The sequence below is a fragment of the Petaurus breviceps genome, unplaced genomic scaffold, assembly GCF_028583685.1.
Source record: "Petaurus breviceps papuanus isolate PSGF00001 unplaced genomic scaffold, PetGlider_PUasm1.0 90760, whole genome shotgun sequence".
Classification (NCBI taxonomy): Eukaryota; Metazoa; Chordata; class Mammalia; order Diprotodontia; family Petauridae; genus Petaurus; species Petaurus breviceps.
Genome location: NW_027187338.1, coordinates 6,372,907 through 6,391,349, shown reverse-complemented (window position 1 = coordinate 6,391,349; position 18,443 = coordinate 6,372,907). Strand labels below are relative to the sequence as shown.

General features: G+C 42.3%; 2 long non-coding RNA genes across 2 annotated transcripts in view; one reads left to right on the top strand and one right to left on the bottom strand.

Annotated features, from left to right (window-relative positions):
- The window catches only part of LOC138146241 (uncharacterized), a 66,801-nt gene that overhangs the window by 32,958 nt on the left and 15,400 nt on the right, over positions 1 to 18,443 (top strand). The gene's annotated exons all lie outside the window — the stretch shown is intronic.
- LOC138146243 (uncharacterized) lies at positions 4,052 to 16,932 on the bottom strand. Its single transcript, XR_011164433.1, has 3 exons — positions 16,811 to 16,932; positions 11,732 to 11,905; positions 4,052 to 4,594 (listed from the first exon to the last, which is right to left on the bottom strand). It is a non-coding gene; the product is annotated as an uncharacterized lncRNA (long non-coding RNA).

Sequence of the window (18,443 nt, the reverse complement as noted above, 5' to 3'; positions counted from 1 at the left end):
AGAAGAAGAAGAAGAAGAAGAAGAAGAAGAAGAAGAAGAAGAAGAAGAAGAAGAAGAAGAAGAAGAAGAAGAAGAAGAAGAAGAAGAAGAAGAAAAGAGAAAAAAGAGAAGGGAAGAGAGAGGAGAAAGAGAAGGGAAGAGAAAGGAGAAAAGCAGAGAGGAAAGAGAGGGGGAGAGAAGAGAAGAGAGAGAAAAGAAGAGAGAGTGAGGAAGAGGAGAGAGAGTGAAAGCGAGAGTGAGAGAGCGAGAGAGAGAGAGAGAGAGAGAGAGAGAGAGAGAGAGAGAGAGAGAGAGCACATTGATTAGGGACTTTGTGGGATCTCAAAGAACTGGGTGTGTATATTATGGAGTCCCATTTCTGCCCTTTGTGAATGGTATGAACTAAAGCACATTGCTGACAATAATAAAAGATGAAGTTTAATATGGTACTTTCAAGTTTGCAAAACACTTTGTATAGGTTAGAACCTCATGACAGCTCCGAAGGTAGGTATATTATTAACCCTCATTTTGCAGGTTTTATTACCTCCATTCCATACCTGAGGCAAATGAAGGTACGTGACTTATTCAGGATAATCTCTCTCTCTCTCTGTCTCTGTCTCTCTGTCTCTGTCTCTGTCTCTCTCTCTCTCTGTCTCTCTGTCTCTCTCTCTGTCTCTCTGTCTCTGTCTCTCTCTGTCTCTCTGTCTCTCTCTCTCTCTCTCTGTCTCTCTGTCTCTCTCTCTGTCTCTCTCTCTGTCTCTCTCTGTCTCTCTCTCTCACACACACACACACACACACACACACACACACACAGAGTAAACTTCAGAGGTTTCCCCCATGACAGGTCCAGTACCCTAGCCACTAAGTCATACTGCCTTTTTAACCTTCCTTAGGCCTCTGTTTGCTTATCTCAGTCTCTCCAGAAGCAGAGATTACAGGCATGAGTTTACCAATTCTGAAGCTTGTTTAGAGAGGGGCAGGGAGGGTGCTGAAGGCTGTTTTACTGGTTCAGTTGTGGCCTTGGAATATATGGACCAACTAAAGATCAGATCCCAGTCCATCAGCTGACAGGATTGCTTTTTGAAGCCACAGGGGAGAGGAGAGAGGACTGAGGGAATCTATAGTCTTTTTGATCCCCAAACTTAGGGGATTAGACTGGCTGGTGCCCAGCACAAGGTCCATTATTGTCTCTTTGAACAACTGGATTTGTTCCTTTCTGGATATTTGTGGGGATGCTTTTTGCAGGACAAGGCAAAAGAATTTAATTAAGTGAGATATGTAAATCCAATTCAAGAAACATTCATTAAATATTTGCTGGGTACAGTCATTCTGATGTTAAGATAAGAAGGGAAGAAAGAAATATGCTTTTATTCAGAACCTACTACGTGCCAGGCACTGCACTTAGCACTTTACAAATATAACCTCTTTTTATCCCCACAATGATCCTGGTTGGTAAGTGCTATTATTTTACAGTTGAGGAAACTGAAACAGACATCAGTTAAGTGACTTGTCCAAGGTCAAGGAACTAGTAAGTGTCCAAGGCTGGATTTGACCTCAGATCTTCCTGACTCCAGGCTCAGTGCTTTAACCACTGTACCTTCTGGCTGCCTAAGAGATAGCTGATGGAACTCACATACCTGTTAGGGTGCCATGATGCTTGCACAGAAGGAGTCTTGATGGAGCACATTGGAGAGATTTAGTTTAATAAAAGATAGGTTTGGGTGGGAGTGGGGTGGGGGAAGGGCTCTGGACTTGTGATTTTATCATAGTTTGGGGAACTTCTAGTGTGGAAAGTCCCAGTTTGCACAGGTTTTCCCTTGTGATTGGAATGCTGTTTAATTTCTCAGAATCCCTGATTTCCTCCAAGACTCTGTTCAGATTTTGCCTTCTGCATGAGCCTTTGCTGATTTCCCCAGCTGCTGGTGCCCCCTGCCCCCATCGCCTAATCACCTTATATTTATAAGGGCAAAGCAGTTAGAGCACCGGGCTTGGAGTCGGGAAGAGCTGGCTTCATCTCTGGCTTTAGACACTTCCTAACTGTGGCCTCTGGTGAGTCATTTAATTTCTGTCAGCCTCAAGGTCCTTGTTTGTAAAATGGAAGCCATATCATAGGATTGTTCTGAGGATCAAATGGGATTTTATAAATATACATATATATATAGTGTATATATAAATACACACATATACATACATACGTTTATGGAATGCTTTGCAAACCTTAAAGTAATTCATTTATTTAATGTTATTTATTTATTTAATTTATTATTTGTTTAGTCATTTCAGTCATGTCCAATTTTTTGTGACTCCATTTGGAGTTTTCTTTTCTTTTTTAGAGGGAGGAAGGCAGGGCAGTTGGGGTTAAGTGACTTGCCCAAGGTCACACAGCTAGTAAGTGTTAAGTGTCTGAAGTCAGATTTGAACTCAGGTACTCCTGATTCCAGGGCCTGTGCTCTATTTACTGCACCACCTAGCTGCCCCCATTGGGGTTTTCTTGACAAAGATATTGGAGTGATTTGCTTCTTCTTTCTCCAGTTCATTTTACAAATGAGGCACTAAGGCAAACAGGGTGAAGTGACTTGCCCAGGGTCACACTGCTGGTCTGAGGCCAGATTTAAACTCAGGAAGAGAAGTCCCCTGACTTTAGACCCAGTACTCTATCCTCAGTGACACCTAGCTTCCCAATTTGTAAATGCCAGATAGTAGTCTTATACTTATTCTTATTATATAGGGTGTCCCAAAAGTCTTAGTGCTGTTCAAATCTATAGCTTAGGCATACTTCTATTTGTAGAACTTGTCTCCTTAGTCCCTTTGAGGGCAGGGATTGGTTTGCTTTTGTCTTTGTCTCTTCAGTGCCTACCATAGTACCTGGTACATAGTAGGCACTTAGTAAACGCTTGTTGATTGATACATTGACGCCCACTGGCAACTCTTACCTAATTTTGAGTCTTAGGAGTTGTCTGGGGGTTCTAGGATATTAAAGACAGCCCAGGGTCAAATAGCCTGTATGTATCTAAGGCTATACTTGAATTCATCTCTTCTTGCTTCCAAGGCAAGAGCTCTTCCTTCTTCCTTCCCTCCCCTATGACACACAGCCTCTCTCATTATTAGATTAAAATCATACATAATATGAAATGATACATTATACTAAACTACGATTTTCATGAAATAGAGATTTCCTCCATGAACGATTAAAAAAAAAAAGCTTCCTAACAATTGCAGCTGTTTGAAAACAGATTGTGTCAGGAAGTAGTAACTTTTCTTTCACCGGAAGTGTTAGAACAGAAGTTGAAGAGGCCCGCCCATCAGAGAGAATTCTGGCACCAGGAAATGTGTGGGGGGGTACTTAAAGCCCCTTCCAATTCTGGAAAACTCAACGCCATTTCCTTTCAGGGCATAGAACATAGTGAAGTCAGGGCTTGGTAAAAGAGAACAATGAAGATACCCAAGTCGAGCTCATGCTCCTTCTTCTAGGGCTGAAGAGCAGATGGTGTGTGTGGACTTTGGTGAGTTCTCTGGGTAAACAGAGTAAGGATCAAAGGATCTTAGAGTTCGGGCTGGAAGACATTGTGGAGGCCATCTGGTCCAATCCCCTCATTATTATTTTTACAGATGAAGAGACTGAGTCCCAGAGAGATTAAGCAATTTGCCACAGTCACAAAACTAGGAAGTGGCAGAGCTGAGATTTGAACCCAGGTTCAAATGAATACAAATGGAGGACACTACATGCTGTCACTTTCTCCCATCCTCACTGCCTCACCAACTTCAGAGCAGCCCTGATAGAGAAGAAATGACATGAAGCATCCCTCCCGTGGGCCTGGCACCCTCATTCTCTCTCTGCATGTACAATATTTCCTATTTCCTCAGACTCGGAAGAATGGCACTTTGCATACGCCACATTGTATGAGGCAAAAATTCCATGCAACAGATTTCATTTTGGTAATACAATCCCAGCTTTGTACCAATGAGCATTTTTGAAAAATCACATAAAATAAGGAACCAATGTCATGGTGAAATCCAATGATCTCCACACTTTAATAGCAGGAGGAATAGTTATTCTTCATGACTACTTAAACTTTACACATTCTAAATGGTCTCATTACATGAAAAGATGTTGTTGGCATGAGTAATGACCTGGGAAGAGGGAATCTTCTTTAATGTGGCACAGGTTATTTCATTCTCTCTGCCCGTTTGCCATACACAGTCACATCAGTTATGGAAGGAACAGGCCAGCAGCAGATTGGTCTGCCAGAGCCTGGCCTACGTGCAATTTTCAACCTGCTGGTCTAGCCAGTTTCTGGACGTAGCTACTGTACAGATACTATTCAGGTAAGAGCAGAATTTGTGAGGAGGCAGGTCTGGGTCCATCTATGATCCAGGGACACTGGTTACCAAAGCAGCAGACAGATCTCACTGTGAGGTGGTTTCACCCAAAGGTCATAGAGTTGTTGGATTTTTACATTGGGAGAAACCTTAGTATAATGGAAGGTGAGATGTCAGATCTTGGGATGAAATTGGAATATGGCAGAAGTGGGTTGTATATGTGAGGATCCTGCAACCTGAAATGTCAGCTGAGAGGAGGCACCTTGGAACATGGAATGTCACAGCTGGAACAACACTAAGAACAAAGACAAAGAATGCAGAATGTCAGTGGGATGTGGTGGCACATGCCTGTGATCTCTTTTACTGGGGAGGCTGAGGCTGGTGGGTGGATTGCTTGAGTCTAGAATTCTGATTGCCAGAACAGTTAAAGCTGATTGGTTGCTCACAAATTTCACACCCATCAGCAGAGGGATTGGTTCTGTGACTGACTGCTGAACTTCTAGCCTGGACAAGATGGGGAGATCCAGTCTTAAAAAAGAGGGCACAGGATGCCAGAGCTGTGAGGGACCTTAGAACACACAGTATCAGAACTGAACAACAGAATATAGAATTGTTAGATCTGAGAGAGAAAATGGATCATAGAATGCCAGAGCCAGATCCTTAGAACCTATAATTTTAGCTGATACAGGCGTCAGAAAACAGAAAGTCAGAGTTGGGAGATGCTTTAGAATGTGGAATGTCAGAACTGGACAAGATGCCCAGAACTGCTAGATTTGAGAGAGAAAATGTGAGATAGAATGTGAGAGCCAAAGGGATTCTTAGTATCTGTAATGTTACAGGGAATAGGTCTCAGAAAGTGGAATAGCAGAGCTGGAAGGAACTTTAGGACATAGAGCATATTGTCAGAGCTCAAAACAGAGATTACCAGAGTTAGAAGGGCCTTTAGAACTTAAAATTTCACAGCTGGGAGGGCCCTTGGAATGTAGAACATTAGAGCTGGGAGGGCCCTTAGAACAGAGAATGTCAGAGGAAGGAGGAACTTTAGAACACAAAATGTCAAGGTGGGAGGGTCCTTAGAACATAGAATGTCAGTGCTGGGAGGGCCCTTAGAACAGAGAATGTCAGAGTGTGAGGGCTCTTAGAACACAGAGGTCAGAGCTGGGAAGGGCTGTAAAACATAAGACTCAGTGTTTAGAGAAAAATCAGAGTATGCCAGCACATAGAATATAGAATTTTAGAACATAAAATCTTAGGACCCAAGAATGTAGAGTTGGAAGGAACTTTCAAAAAAGGAGAGTTGGGTTAGATAACATCAAAAATCCATCTCTCTTCTAAAATCTGTTACTGTTGGTGTCAGGTGTTAGGGCCCAGGATCATGTTAGGTTGTGTGACCCTGGACAAGTCACATTTGTTTCTTCTGCAAAATGGGGATAATAACACTTACAATCTATGTGTAAGGGATTTCTAGTGTGGAAACTTCCTCTTCCATTTATGTTCTATGTCCTAAGGTTCCTTCCAGCTCTGATATTCTACAGTATACACTGGATACTGGTCTATAACTTAGAGTCTTGGGGCACTATGAGGTGAAGTCACTTGCCCGGGGTCACACAGCCAGTGTGTGGGAGGCAGGATTCGAACCTGACCCCTAGGCTGGTCATTTATCCACTATAGTATACTGTTTTTCAAGTTATTATTGTGGTTGTTCTTATGTAACAGAGATTGTCCAATCCGACCCCATGTGAAATGAAGTTTTGCTTCCTCTTGGAGACTGACCTAAATTTTCCTCAGTTTTTGCTCAGGGGCCCCCCACACTTTCTAGTGAACTCTGATCTCAGTGGTTGGAATTTTCCAATCCCTGAGGGGCACATACCTGGTAGTAAAAGAGTTGGATTTGAAGTCAATTCCCCATTCTCTTATCCATCACATCTCTTTGATTCTACAGATGAGGAAATTGAGGCCCATAGAGAAGATGGGACTTGACCAAGGTCACACAGTGATGTAGTGGAAGGGCCAAGACTTTACCCATGGCAGGATGACCCACGTATAGCAGCATCCCAGGAACAATCCCACCTCTTCCTCCTCCTTCTAGCTTGGCCCTTGAGCTCTCTTCATTCTGATAATAGGAAAAAAGTGAGTTGCTTTTCTTCCAGCAAAGAGCCATGAAGACTGGGTCCATGGAGCCCCAGAGTGAGGAGGCTTGTCCAAGATCGCCAAAGGCCGACTCATCAGATAGGAGGAGTGGATCCCAGGGTTTTCCTATAAGTGATACAAGCTTCTCAGTCTGGCCTAGAGTAGGCTTTTTACCATAAACACTCAGGGCAGACTGCTTATGTTTTAAAAGTGACGTGTTTGAATTTCTAGCCAAAAATACTATATGTTTGGATTGCAGTTTCTCAAGTTGCTAAAAAAATGATTCTGAGGAGAGGAAAACGTGCCATGGAAGAGAGTGAAGCAGCCGAGATTTCAGGCAAATTCAAAACCAGCTTCCTGGGAAGTGTGAGTTTTCTCAAGGCTCTGTGCATGGACTGGACACCGTGAGCTCAGGGAAAGCTCCAGACGTGCCCCCTGAGCAAGCTAGGGACTGTGGTGGCCAACTCTGATCTCCTGGCATGTCCGCCAGCATCACGGAGACAGGTGCCAATGTCTCTGCCTTGGACCTCAGTCTGTTTCATTATTATTGGGTTCAAAACACATGGGGAGATAAGAGACAGAGGAAAGGGGGATTTCTAATGGTCTCCCGGGGGGGGGATGAGATGTGCAAGCTTGAAAGAAAAATAAAATAAAATAAAGAAGATGTATTCAGGCTGGGATACAGCATTTTCCCTGAGCACCAGTCCTACTCCATCCCACACCCCCAACTTCTGAGTGACTATTTATGGTTCTCTTTGTGCTTTAGAAACAACTACAGAATCACAGAAAAAGAACACAGAATGTCAGAGCTGGGAGGGGACTTAGACCACAGGATATCAGAATTGGAAGGGTCCTGAGAACATGGAATATCATAATTGGGAGGGCCCTGGGAACAGAGATTGTCAGAGCTGGGAGGGCCCTTGGAACATATCAGATCTGGGAGGAATCTTAGACTAGAGTGTCAGAACTTGGAGGAAACTTAGAACCCAGAATGTCAGTTAGGAGGGGCCTTAGAACAGAGAATATTAGAGCTGGGAAGGTGTTAGCACATGGAATGTCAGTGTGGAAGAGAGTCCTTACAATATAGAATGTCAGAGGGGTGAGGGGGCCTTAGAACATGGAATGTCAGAGGTGAAAAGGCCTTTAGAGTATAAAATGTCAGAGTGGGAAGGGCCCTAGAACACAGAATATCAGATCTGGAAGGAATCTTAGAATCTAGAATGTCAGAATTGGGAGGAAACTTAGAACCCAGAATGTCAGAGCTGGAAGGGGTCTTAGAACCCAGAGCTTGGAAGGACCTTAGAACACAGAATGTTACAGCTGGCAGGGACTTTAAAAAATAAAACCTAGGATGGCAGAGCTGGGGGTGGGATGGGCTTGGAACACAAAATATTTTTATCCTAGATTCTCTGATATTCAAAGCTGGAAGGGACCTCAGAAGTCACACAATCCAAACAATGTCTTCACAGGGATTCTCTCTACATCAGACCTGCTCAGTCATCATCCAGTCTTTGCTTGAAAGCCCTTGGTGAGGAGGAGTGACTAACTTACACCACAGTTCATTCTGCCGTTAGCAGGCTTCAATTGCCAAGGTTTTCAAAGTAGCCTAGGAAAAGTGGTTCTAGACCATGGAAGGAACTTAGAACAGAACAGCTGGAGGGGACCTTAGACTGACCATAATCTTACCACTACAGTTCTAGATCTGGAAGATCTTGGTGATCATCTAATCCAAACCCCTCATTTTACAGATGAGGAAACTGAGGCCCAGAGAAGTCAAGAGTGGCAGAGCTTAGATCTGAGGCTGTCATTTCTCTAACACCAAATCATGTAGGCACCTAATTAACATTGTATTTAATTGAACTAAAACCCTGTATAATGTTACCAATAAAGCAGTTAGGTGGTACAGTGAATAGAGCTCTGGGCCTGGAGTCTGGAAGACTCATTAATCTTCCTGTGTTCAAATCTGACCTCAGATACTTACTAGATGGGTGACCCTGGGCAAGTCACCTAACCTTGTTTGCCTCAGTTTTCTTATAGGAAAAAAATGAGCTAGAGAAGGAAATGGAAAACCATTCCAATATCTTTGCTAAGAAAACCCCCAAAATGGAGTCACAGAGAGTTGGACACAACTGAAAATGACTAAACAATAAAATGTTGCTGATGTAAGAATTATGTCCATATTGTACCTATCCTGTCCATATAGAAAAGGAAACAGCGTCAAAAATGGGAAGTGAAGGCAGCTAGGTGGCCCAATGGATAGGGCACTGGTAGAGTCAGGAAGACATGAGTTCAAATCCAGCCTCAGACACTTACCATCTATGTAACTCTGGCCAAGCTGCTTAATCTCAGTTTCCTTATTTGTAAAATGGGGATAGTAATGGCACCTGCCTGTCAGGATTGTTATGAGGATCACATGAGAGAATAATTGTTAAACGGTGCTTGGCACATAGTAAATAATAGCTGTTGTTACTATCATTATGTGACTTCCCCAAGTTCACACAGAGTCAGGAGGTGAATGCCTCTGAGTCTAATATATTCTCTGTTCACTGAACCAGGCTGCTTCCAACTTCAAAGGCTTCCAAAGGTTGGTGAGGGCAGAGCCTCTGAGTGGTGTCTTTGGGTGGGCTCTAGAAATTGTCAGACTTCAGTAAGAACAAGGATCTAATACAAAGCCTGGGTCAGAAGCCAGGGGTCACTGGATTTACAATCTGGGATCAAATACAGCTCTGGAAGTTACTGTGTGACCCTGGGTGAATTGCTTCAACCCTTCGGGCTCATTTCTTCCTCTGTGAAAGGAAGGAGTTTTACTCAGATGATCACTAAAGTTCCTTCTAGCTCTGAATTTTATGATAATATGGACTTAGTCATACTTGAATTGGTGGAACAGGAATTAGAAATGAGGCTGGGCATGGGGAAGGAACACAAGATCAAACAAGACAGGAAGGCTCATGCTGAACTCACGCAAATCTCTGATTTCTCTGTCTTTCTCAATGAAAGGCTGACTAATTGTCCTTGATTCCAGGAGGGCGTCATCTAGGAGGCTATTGCAAGATAACTGAGGGACCACACTTGGTCCAAGAGGTTTGATTAAGAACAGGGACAAGAGACCAAGAAATAAAGACTGGAGTACAATGGGAAAAGCTTTGGACTGGAGGCTTTGCACCCTGCTTTGTTTGAACCTTGGCTCTGGCACCCACTTGCTGTGTGATTTGAGGCAAGGTTTTCCCCTTTTCGGTGACCAGTCTATTTTTTAACAGATGAGCGGGGTGGATTAGAGAATCTCAAAGGTTCTTTCCTGCTCTGATATTTTAAAGTGCCTCCCAATTTTGATGATCTGGATTCTAAGGTCCTTCCTAGTTCTGATGGTCTTATGTTCTAATGTCCATTTCAGTCATGCCATTCTATATTCTAAGGTTCCTCTCAGTTCTTGAATTTGTGTAACTAGCACTTAGCACAATATCTGACATGTAATAAGTACTTAAATGCTCCCTCTATTCTCTATCTCTGTCTTTCTCTTTGTCTCTCTGTCTATGTGTGTCTCTCTCTCCTCCCTCCTCCTCTCATCTGTCACACCTCTATCTCTATCAGTCTCTATTCTTATCTTTCTCTGTCTCTACTCTCCTCTCTCTCCCCTGCTTCCAACTCAAGTAATTGGTTCTTTGATTAAGATCTTGGAAGTCAGACCATCATCTGGACTTGAGCAGGAATCCTCTCTAAGACATCCTTGGCAAGTGGTCCTCATTTTCCTCCTGATGACCATCAGTAATAGAGTGAAGTTATCTCCCCAGGCAGCTCATTCCACTTTTGGACAGTTCTGTTAGAAGACTTTTAAAAATTATTTTCTTGTATGAAGTAAAAAATTGGTGACTCTCAACTTCCACCCAATGCTCCTCATGGTGCCTGCTCTCTGGAGACCAAGCCAAAAGACTGTCAGATACTTTTTCCATGTGATAACCCTTCAAGTACTTGAAAAAGGCATTCGCATCTTCCTAAGCCTTCTCCCCACTCAAAACTAAGTCTCAGTTTCTTCAGCCTATTCTGTTGATGACATGATCTCGAGGTCCCTCCCCACCCCAAGCTCCAGACATGCTCCAGCTGGTGAACATTGTGGGTCCTCAGGGGATTCCTTAGCTCAGAAGATCTGGAGCCCAGTGGAGTCAGTCAGTGTAGACAGCTTGCTCCTCAAGGGATGCTTCCCTGGTTGAGTTCCAGTCTCCGCCCAGCAAAAGCTTCCTTATCAAACAGAAAGATGACTTCAAAGTTGGAAAGTATGACACCAGCTCTATGCCCATCCAAAGAAATAAATTCCAAGAAGCCTCTAGACAAATCACTCCCATGCCAGAGGGCTATAATGTCTCCTTTTGCTCTCAGTGCTCCTTCCCAAGTGCTTCCCAGTAATCCTGTCTTGATTTTGAGTCATCAGATATAATTTTGGCCAAAGCTGGCCAATGGGAAGATTTTTGGTAAGATTTCAAAGGTGATCTAGGAGCCTGTATTCATGTATGCCTTTCTCCTCCAGGTATTAGACTAAGAGGTGAAGGAAATAAAATTGTAGCTGGTCTGTATCTTATTTGTCCACAGTTGTTTGCACCTTGTCTCCCCCATCAGACTGTGAGCTCCTTGAGAGCAGGGACTATCTTCTGCCTTTGTATCCTCAACACTTAGCGCAATGCCCGCCATATTGTTGGTCAACGATATCTAGCTCTTTGTGATCCTGTGGGTCATAGCACACCAGGCTCTTGTTCATGGGGTTTTCTTGGCAAAGATACTGAAGTGGTTTGCCATTTCCTTCTCCACTACTATGACCTGTTCATACTCTGCATGGCATAGCTCATAGTTTTGTTGAGCTACACAAGCCCTTAAACCATGACAAGGCAGTGACACAGACAGGGTCCTGGCACATAGTAGGAGCTTAATAAATGCTTGTTTACATAATTTGACTTGAATAATTAGTAATCTTTTAGTGCTTTAATGTTCGCAAAACTCTTTACATACAATATCTCGTTTTCTGGATGAGAAAATTGAATTTCAGGGGGGGTAGTGAGTAGCCCATGACAATCAGCTGTCAGTCTCTCTGATTTCCTCATTCCAGGTTTAGCATTCTTCTTACTAAGTCACTCATTGATAGAGATGGAAAACAAAGGTAGAATAGCAAAAAGATGGTTACACTGGGTGTGAAGGAAGGGACTTTGGTGAAAGGGAGAGGAAAAAAAGAGGCCCCAGAAAGGATTAATTTAGATTCAAACTTTGTCCCCTGCTGAGTGGCATGTTTTGCTTTACCTGACCTAAAATCAGCAATCACCTGAGAAGCTTGTCTTGGATATTTCATCTTCTGTAGAACCTCAGACCTACTGGATAGAGCCAGCTTGAATTAGTTTCAGAGAGCCGATTGTTACATTTTCAGTGTAAGAGTTTACATCTCAGATGTCAGCAAATGCTATAATTCAGGGCTTGGTTGTTTTCTCGATTGTCTAGACTTGAGAAAATAATGGAAGTAGTGTTAATAATGCAGATTAAACTTAAAAACATGTTTTATACCTTCCCTCCCTGAAGCTCCCTCCACCCCAGCTGGTTGTTAAACATTTGCCAGCACATCCGTGGGCAGAACCCTGGCCCACTGAGGGTTTACAGAAGACCAGAGGGAGGAGAGTGGAAGATTAGGACACAGACAGGGAGGATGACATAGGGGCTAGATGTAGCACAGTACCTGGTATGTAAGAGGTGCTTAATAAATGCTTATTATCTGACTATTGATTGACTTACTCTCAGGAAAATAAAAGGTCAACTGTGGTAATGGAGGGCAAGATGGAGAGAACAGAGTAGGGTGGCAACTGATAGAGAACTGCATTTAGAGTCAACAGACCTAGTCAGGTGCAAGTCCTAGCATTGCTCTTCCTATGTCTATGTGACTTGGGACACATTGCTTAACCTCTAAGGGTGTCAGTTCCCTCCTCTATAAAATAAGCAGGTTGGACTAGCTGACCCCTTTGAGTGCTAAATCTATTCATCTCTTTCTCATCTGTAAAATGAGTCTAACCATACTTGGACTACCTGCCTCACTGAGTTGTTGTAAGGAGAGTGATGTAATAAACCAGTTTTAGGGGTTTTTATAGACTTATGGAACACTGTAAAAAAGGGAGTCATTTTTTTATAGATAAGGAAACTGTGGTTCATAAAGGAGAAAAAAAACTGCTCAAGGACATATGGTGAGTAAATGGCAGAACCAAGATTCAAAACCAGGTCATTGGATTCAAAATCTGGAGTTCTTTCTACTACATCACACTGCTTCTGGGTGATGCAGGGTGTCCCCAAAGTCCGTGCAGTTTGAAACTTTAATTGCTTAAAACTGATCTGAGACATACACATGTTTGTGAGTGTGTGCATAAGTAATATACATGTACATATAGAAAAGAAATGTCTATATAATATATACATATCTCTATAACATATAATACCCATATCAATATAAAATATACAACATATACATATCTATGTGAAACATGTATATAATACAAACATATATAAATGTGTGTATATAATATACATGTATCCATATAATCTACTATATAATCTATACGAATATATGTATACACAACACAATAGATCTATAGAAACCTATAATATACATGTATCTATAGAAAATATATACACAATATACATGTATATAGAAAATATATACACATATCTTTATGAAGTGCATGCATATATAATACACATGCATCTATATAAAGTATGTGTATATATAATATCTATCTAAAATGCATGTATATATAACATACATATTTCTATATAAAATATATAATATACATATATTAATATAAAACACGTGTATACATTACATATATATCCATATAAAATGTGTTCACTATGATATGCATGTATCTATATAAATATTATGTATATATAATAGATATGTATGCATATAAAATATAATATACACTATCTATATAAAATATTTTTATATGTAATATACATGTATCTGTCAAGCTTGCAATATAGATTTATCTACATAGACATGTCTGTAATAGATGTATCTATGTAAAGCTGATGCAGAGATGTATATACACACATGTACATGTATTCATAGGCTTACATACACTTACAAAGCACACCTCTATGTACACACATCTATCTATACATATCCACACATACAAACTGTACCAATGAGTTTTCCAGCAGCTGGACAATATTGCCTGGCTTTTCTTGTCTCTTTTCCCTTTAATTCACTTTCAAGCTGTTTCTATGCCAATTGCTGTGACTTCCTCTTAGGAGGGCAGGACTATGGCCTGACTTAATGTTTCACCATTGTTTCACTTGGAGTTCACGGCCAGTGTGGCTGCAGTCTCTGCTTGCATAAGCTGGGCTGGGGCCAAATTGCTCAAAGTTATTGGCATCCTGACACTTGGAGACAGTAGCAGCAGGGCCTGCACAAGGCAGGCCTGAGGGCTGGGCTGGCTCTTTGGAAGAAAAACATCTCATGGCTCAAGACAGAAGAGGAAGAGGATTAATTGATGACATTAGACACAGAGAATGGTCTTCTTAGGTGTATAGTGTAGAAGTGATGGTACTAGGGGGTGCTGGCTATTCATGGGAAAACCTTCAGCAGTAGCAACAGTCCTCTGAAACCCGAGGACCATGGTGGAAAGCACCCTTCACTGAAAGGCAGGAGACCTCAGGTCTAGTTCCAATAACTGCCAATAACTCATCGTGAGATCTTGAGAAAGTTGCTTCTCTGTCCCTCAGTTTCCTCCTCTGTTAAATTGAGGTGTTGAATCTCCAAGGTCCCTTCTACCATTAAATGTAATATGAATATGTTGGCTCTCACATAGCAATAACTCCAATTTCTTAAAAGTTTACAAAGCTTTAATAACAATCCTGTGATGTTGGCAATAGAAGCATTATTGTTTCTAATTTGCAGAAGAGGAAAGTGAGCCTCAGACAGAAGTTACTTGTTCTATGTCACAGCATTGGTAAATGGTAAACTTGGACCTGGAACTCAGGTTTTCTGACTCTGTGGCCATGTCTTATTCTCCTGCATTGCCCCTTTAAATATATGTTCTGTGGCTAAAGTGCCTGGCACATAGTAGGTGTTTTGTACATATTTATTGACTGTCTAAAATCCAGATAGGCTGATGTCAACATTAACTACTAAAGGCTACTAAAGGATAACTCTTTTAATGCTGAAAAGTTTTGAAGTGAACAGCTTTTGAGGTTAACCTTCACAAACAGCTCCTGTTTCAATGAGTATCTTTCAGATCAACGAAGCTTTATTAGGAACCTACTATTTGCTATGCCACAGCACTGTGTGAGCACTGGAGGAAATGCAAAGGTGTTTGGATAAAACACTGTCTCTACTTTCAAGGATGATATCACACACACACATACACACGTAACAGAGTTTAAGCTTACTAGTCAGTGAGGAATTAGGGAAAACTTTCTGGAGAAGCGGACATTGAAGCTGGGCATTAAAGGGTGGGTAGGAACACAACAGACAAAGAGACAAAGAGAGAACCTTGTGGGAATAGAGAACAAGAAAATCAGACACCAAGGTGGGAAGGGGCAGAACATGCTTAGGAGACAGGACAGTACATTTTGTCAGGAGCTTAGAGTACATAGAAGGTGTAAGCCTGGAGATTCAGAAAGGCACTAGATTCTGAAGGATTTGAATATGAAGCTTAAGAATCTAGACTACAGGGGCAGCCAGGTAGCACAGAGAGTAAGAGCACCGGCCCTGGAGTTGGGATGACCTGGGATCAAATCCAGGCTCAGACACTTAGCACCCACCCAGAAACACCTGGCCATGTAACCTTGAGCAAGTTACTTAACCCCAATTGCTTAAAAAAAGGAATCTAGACTACATTTGATGAACAATAGGGAGCCACTGGAGAGGTCTGACCAGAGGAGAGATGTGATCAGAACTTTATGTTTGGAATATGACTTGAGTAGGATGTGAAAGATCAGAGTGGGGATAAAGATTAGAGTGGGGATAAAGAGACCTATTAGGAAGTTATTGCAAGCATTCAGAAAGGTGGTAATGATGGGTGGAGGCCAGGAAAATAGAAAGGAGGGAACAGATGGGGAAAACATTGCACAGGCACAATGGGCCAAGTATAATCTAAACTCTTTTCAGGGGCTAAAGATTCTCCCTGTGAATATGCCTTCTTCCCCTGTGCTGTAAATACACCAAGAGCTTCAGGGTCCATCAAAATGAACACAATCACGACTGAGTCTACACTGAATGGCCCCTCTTTCTCCAATAGAGCCAGCAACCTTGTGGCTGATGAGCCTTTAGCAAGTTCCCATCATGCCCTGGGAATCACTCAGATGCATAAAGGGATTGGTACCTCCAATAGAACAGTTATTGGCATTTTCTTCTGCTTTTTCTCAGGGACAGTTAAGTCTTCTCTGTCACCACTTTCTGGCACAACAGAACATCTTCCCTGCCACTGGCCACCATCACCTTGGCCATCCCCAGATGTTTGGTGCTCCCTTCCTCTCTTTCTTTTCCCTCCCTCTTCTCCTTCTGCTTTCCTTTTACAGCTGCTTGATTCAGGTTTCTTGCCATTCACATACTAATATGACTTGGCATGTATTATCATGATGGACCAATATGAGTAATTTTTCCCCCAGTTGATTTGAAGTTTGTGGTATAGTTGGTAAATATCACCTGAGTAGTCACATGTCCAAGACCACCATACTGAGGCAGAGAGGCATGACTGGGCTTAGGGAATACGCTTAGGAATTTATTGATCATCTCCATGCTGGCCAACACTAATTGGGAGTCATGCTACACTTAGCCCATAGCAGTAGTAGTACAAGTTAAAGTCAGAACCAAATCCTCTTAACAAAAATAGAGACAGAGCATTTAATTCTTTTCTAAGTTCTTCCCTATAACACATCCAGGAGCCTTCCTATCTGTCCTGCTAAAGAGGTCCCACTTTATTCAGACCCCTATCAAAAGGAGAGGAAATGCATTTGACCACACAGAGCATTTGACCCTAAGATCAAAGGTAATTAAGTCATACACTGGATAGGGTGCCTGGTCTGGAGTCAGGAAGACCTGAGTTCAAATTTGACCCCAGACACTTACTAGCTCTACAACCTTAATGTAACAGCAAGCACCCTAGCATACCCAGGATGGCTACTAGCACAAGTTCTTTGAGATGCCTTTCTAAAGGAAAGCAACTCAAAAGGCGTTAATAATCTTATTTTCATCAAACATGTTTATCATTCATTTAGTTCAGGGGAAAAAGTCAGCACCCTGAACTTCAGAAAATACAAACAGAAATTACAAGCAGACAAAAAATACAGACAGAGAAAATAACACAATTCAACATAACAACAGACAGGGCTTCTAGCCATCTAACCATTATATACATACATAGTTAGTCACCAGAGAGAGAAGCACCAACATCTGGGTTTTCAAAGCTGGGGGCTCAATGGCTGCCTAGATTCTCATCTGGCCAAATCACACAACTCTTCTCAAAGTGAGCCCCAAAGCATAACCTCACATCAGAGGATACATAGAACCCCCTTCCTAATTACAAGGTAACAAAAGGTGTGGGCTTTCCTGAAAAGCAAGCCTCCCCTAAGCAAGCTTCTCCTGTTGGGCTCCAAGTGAGGCCAATTAAGGGACAGGGAAGATCTTCAAATTCCCTTCCCATTACTTTTGGGCAAATCACTTAACCTCTGTTTGCCTCAGTTTCCTCAATTATAAAACGGGGATAATAATAGTCCATACTTCCCAGGGTTGTTGTAAAGATCAAATGAGGTCATATTTGTAAAGCACTTAGCACAGTGCCTGCCTGACACATGGTTGGTGCTTAATAAATACTTATTCCATCCATCCTAAGGGTAAAGTTTGTGACACATTTTGTGCATGGTCCTCCTCTTACTGATAGTTATAATTCTTCCCTTTCTATTTCTTTCATGAGACCAGACTACCCTAAGTCCCAGAAAGTCAGGAAGCAATTCCTGGAATGTTGTCACATTCCCTACCCAGAAATGACTGAGGAGGAAAGTTTTCACACCTTTCCCTTGAGCCGCCAGTCTGCATTCTGAATTTACATCCTTGGACCTGAATAGTCCCTCAGTTAGTCAGTCAATCAACAAGTATTTATTAAATACTTACTATGTGCCCATCACTACGGTAAGCCCTGAGGTTATGAAGAAAGGCATATTGCAATGTGAAAAACAAACATGAAAACAACCAGGTGTAAACAAGATGGGTACAAAGTAGGTGAAAGGTGAAATTACAGGCTAAGAAACTGGCAGCCAGAGGAACCAAAAAGAGCCTCCTGAAGAAGATGGGGTTTGAGATGAGTCTTGAAGGGAGCCAGAGGAGCTAAGAAGCTGAGATGGGCAAAGACCATTCTAGCAATGAGGGATGGCCAATGCAAATGCATGCTGAGAGCTGGAAGGAACAGGTGGGAGGCCAGTGACGCTGAAAGTGTAGAGTGAGTGTAGAAGGGAGTAAAATGTGAGAAGCCTGGAAAGTTCAGAAGGGGCCAGGCTGTGAAGGGCTTTTAGTGCCAGAGGATTTTATACTTGTTCCTGGAGGTAATCAGGAGCCACCCTCCTCTAGTCACCGCATCCGCTGGTTTCCTAGTAAGTGGGATGCCACTGTTATTTCATTGGGCTGCTCAGATCTCTAAGTAGAGAATGTTAAAATCCCTTAGAGAATTCTCTGGGGCCAACTCTGCTGCCTAGTAGATGTTCCCAGAAATTCTATTCGAAGAGCCAAAGGTTCCCTGAGGACAGATCTGGGGGCACACACCAGCTTCCCTCTATCATGGGAGTCAGTAGTAAAAATGTGGCCATGTGGTCACAAAATGCTCTGGGTGTGGATGTGTGGGTGACATCGCTCTGGGCTCTGTGACAGAGAAACAACAACGAAAGTCTGGGGGTGTGTAGATAGTAGACTGTGACAGCTGAAGTTAGTTCTGGTCCTTCAGGATTACCATGTCCTCATATAGGAAAAAGACTTCTATGTGCTTTATTATTCTGTGACATTT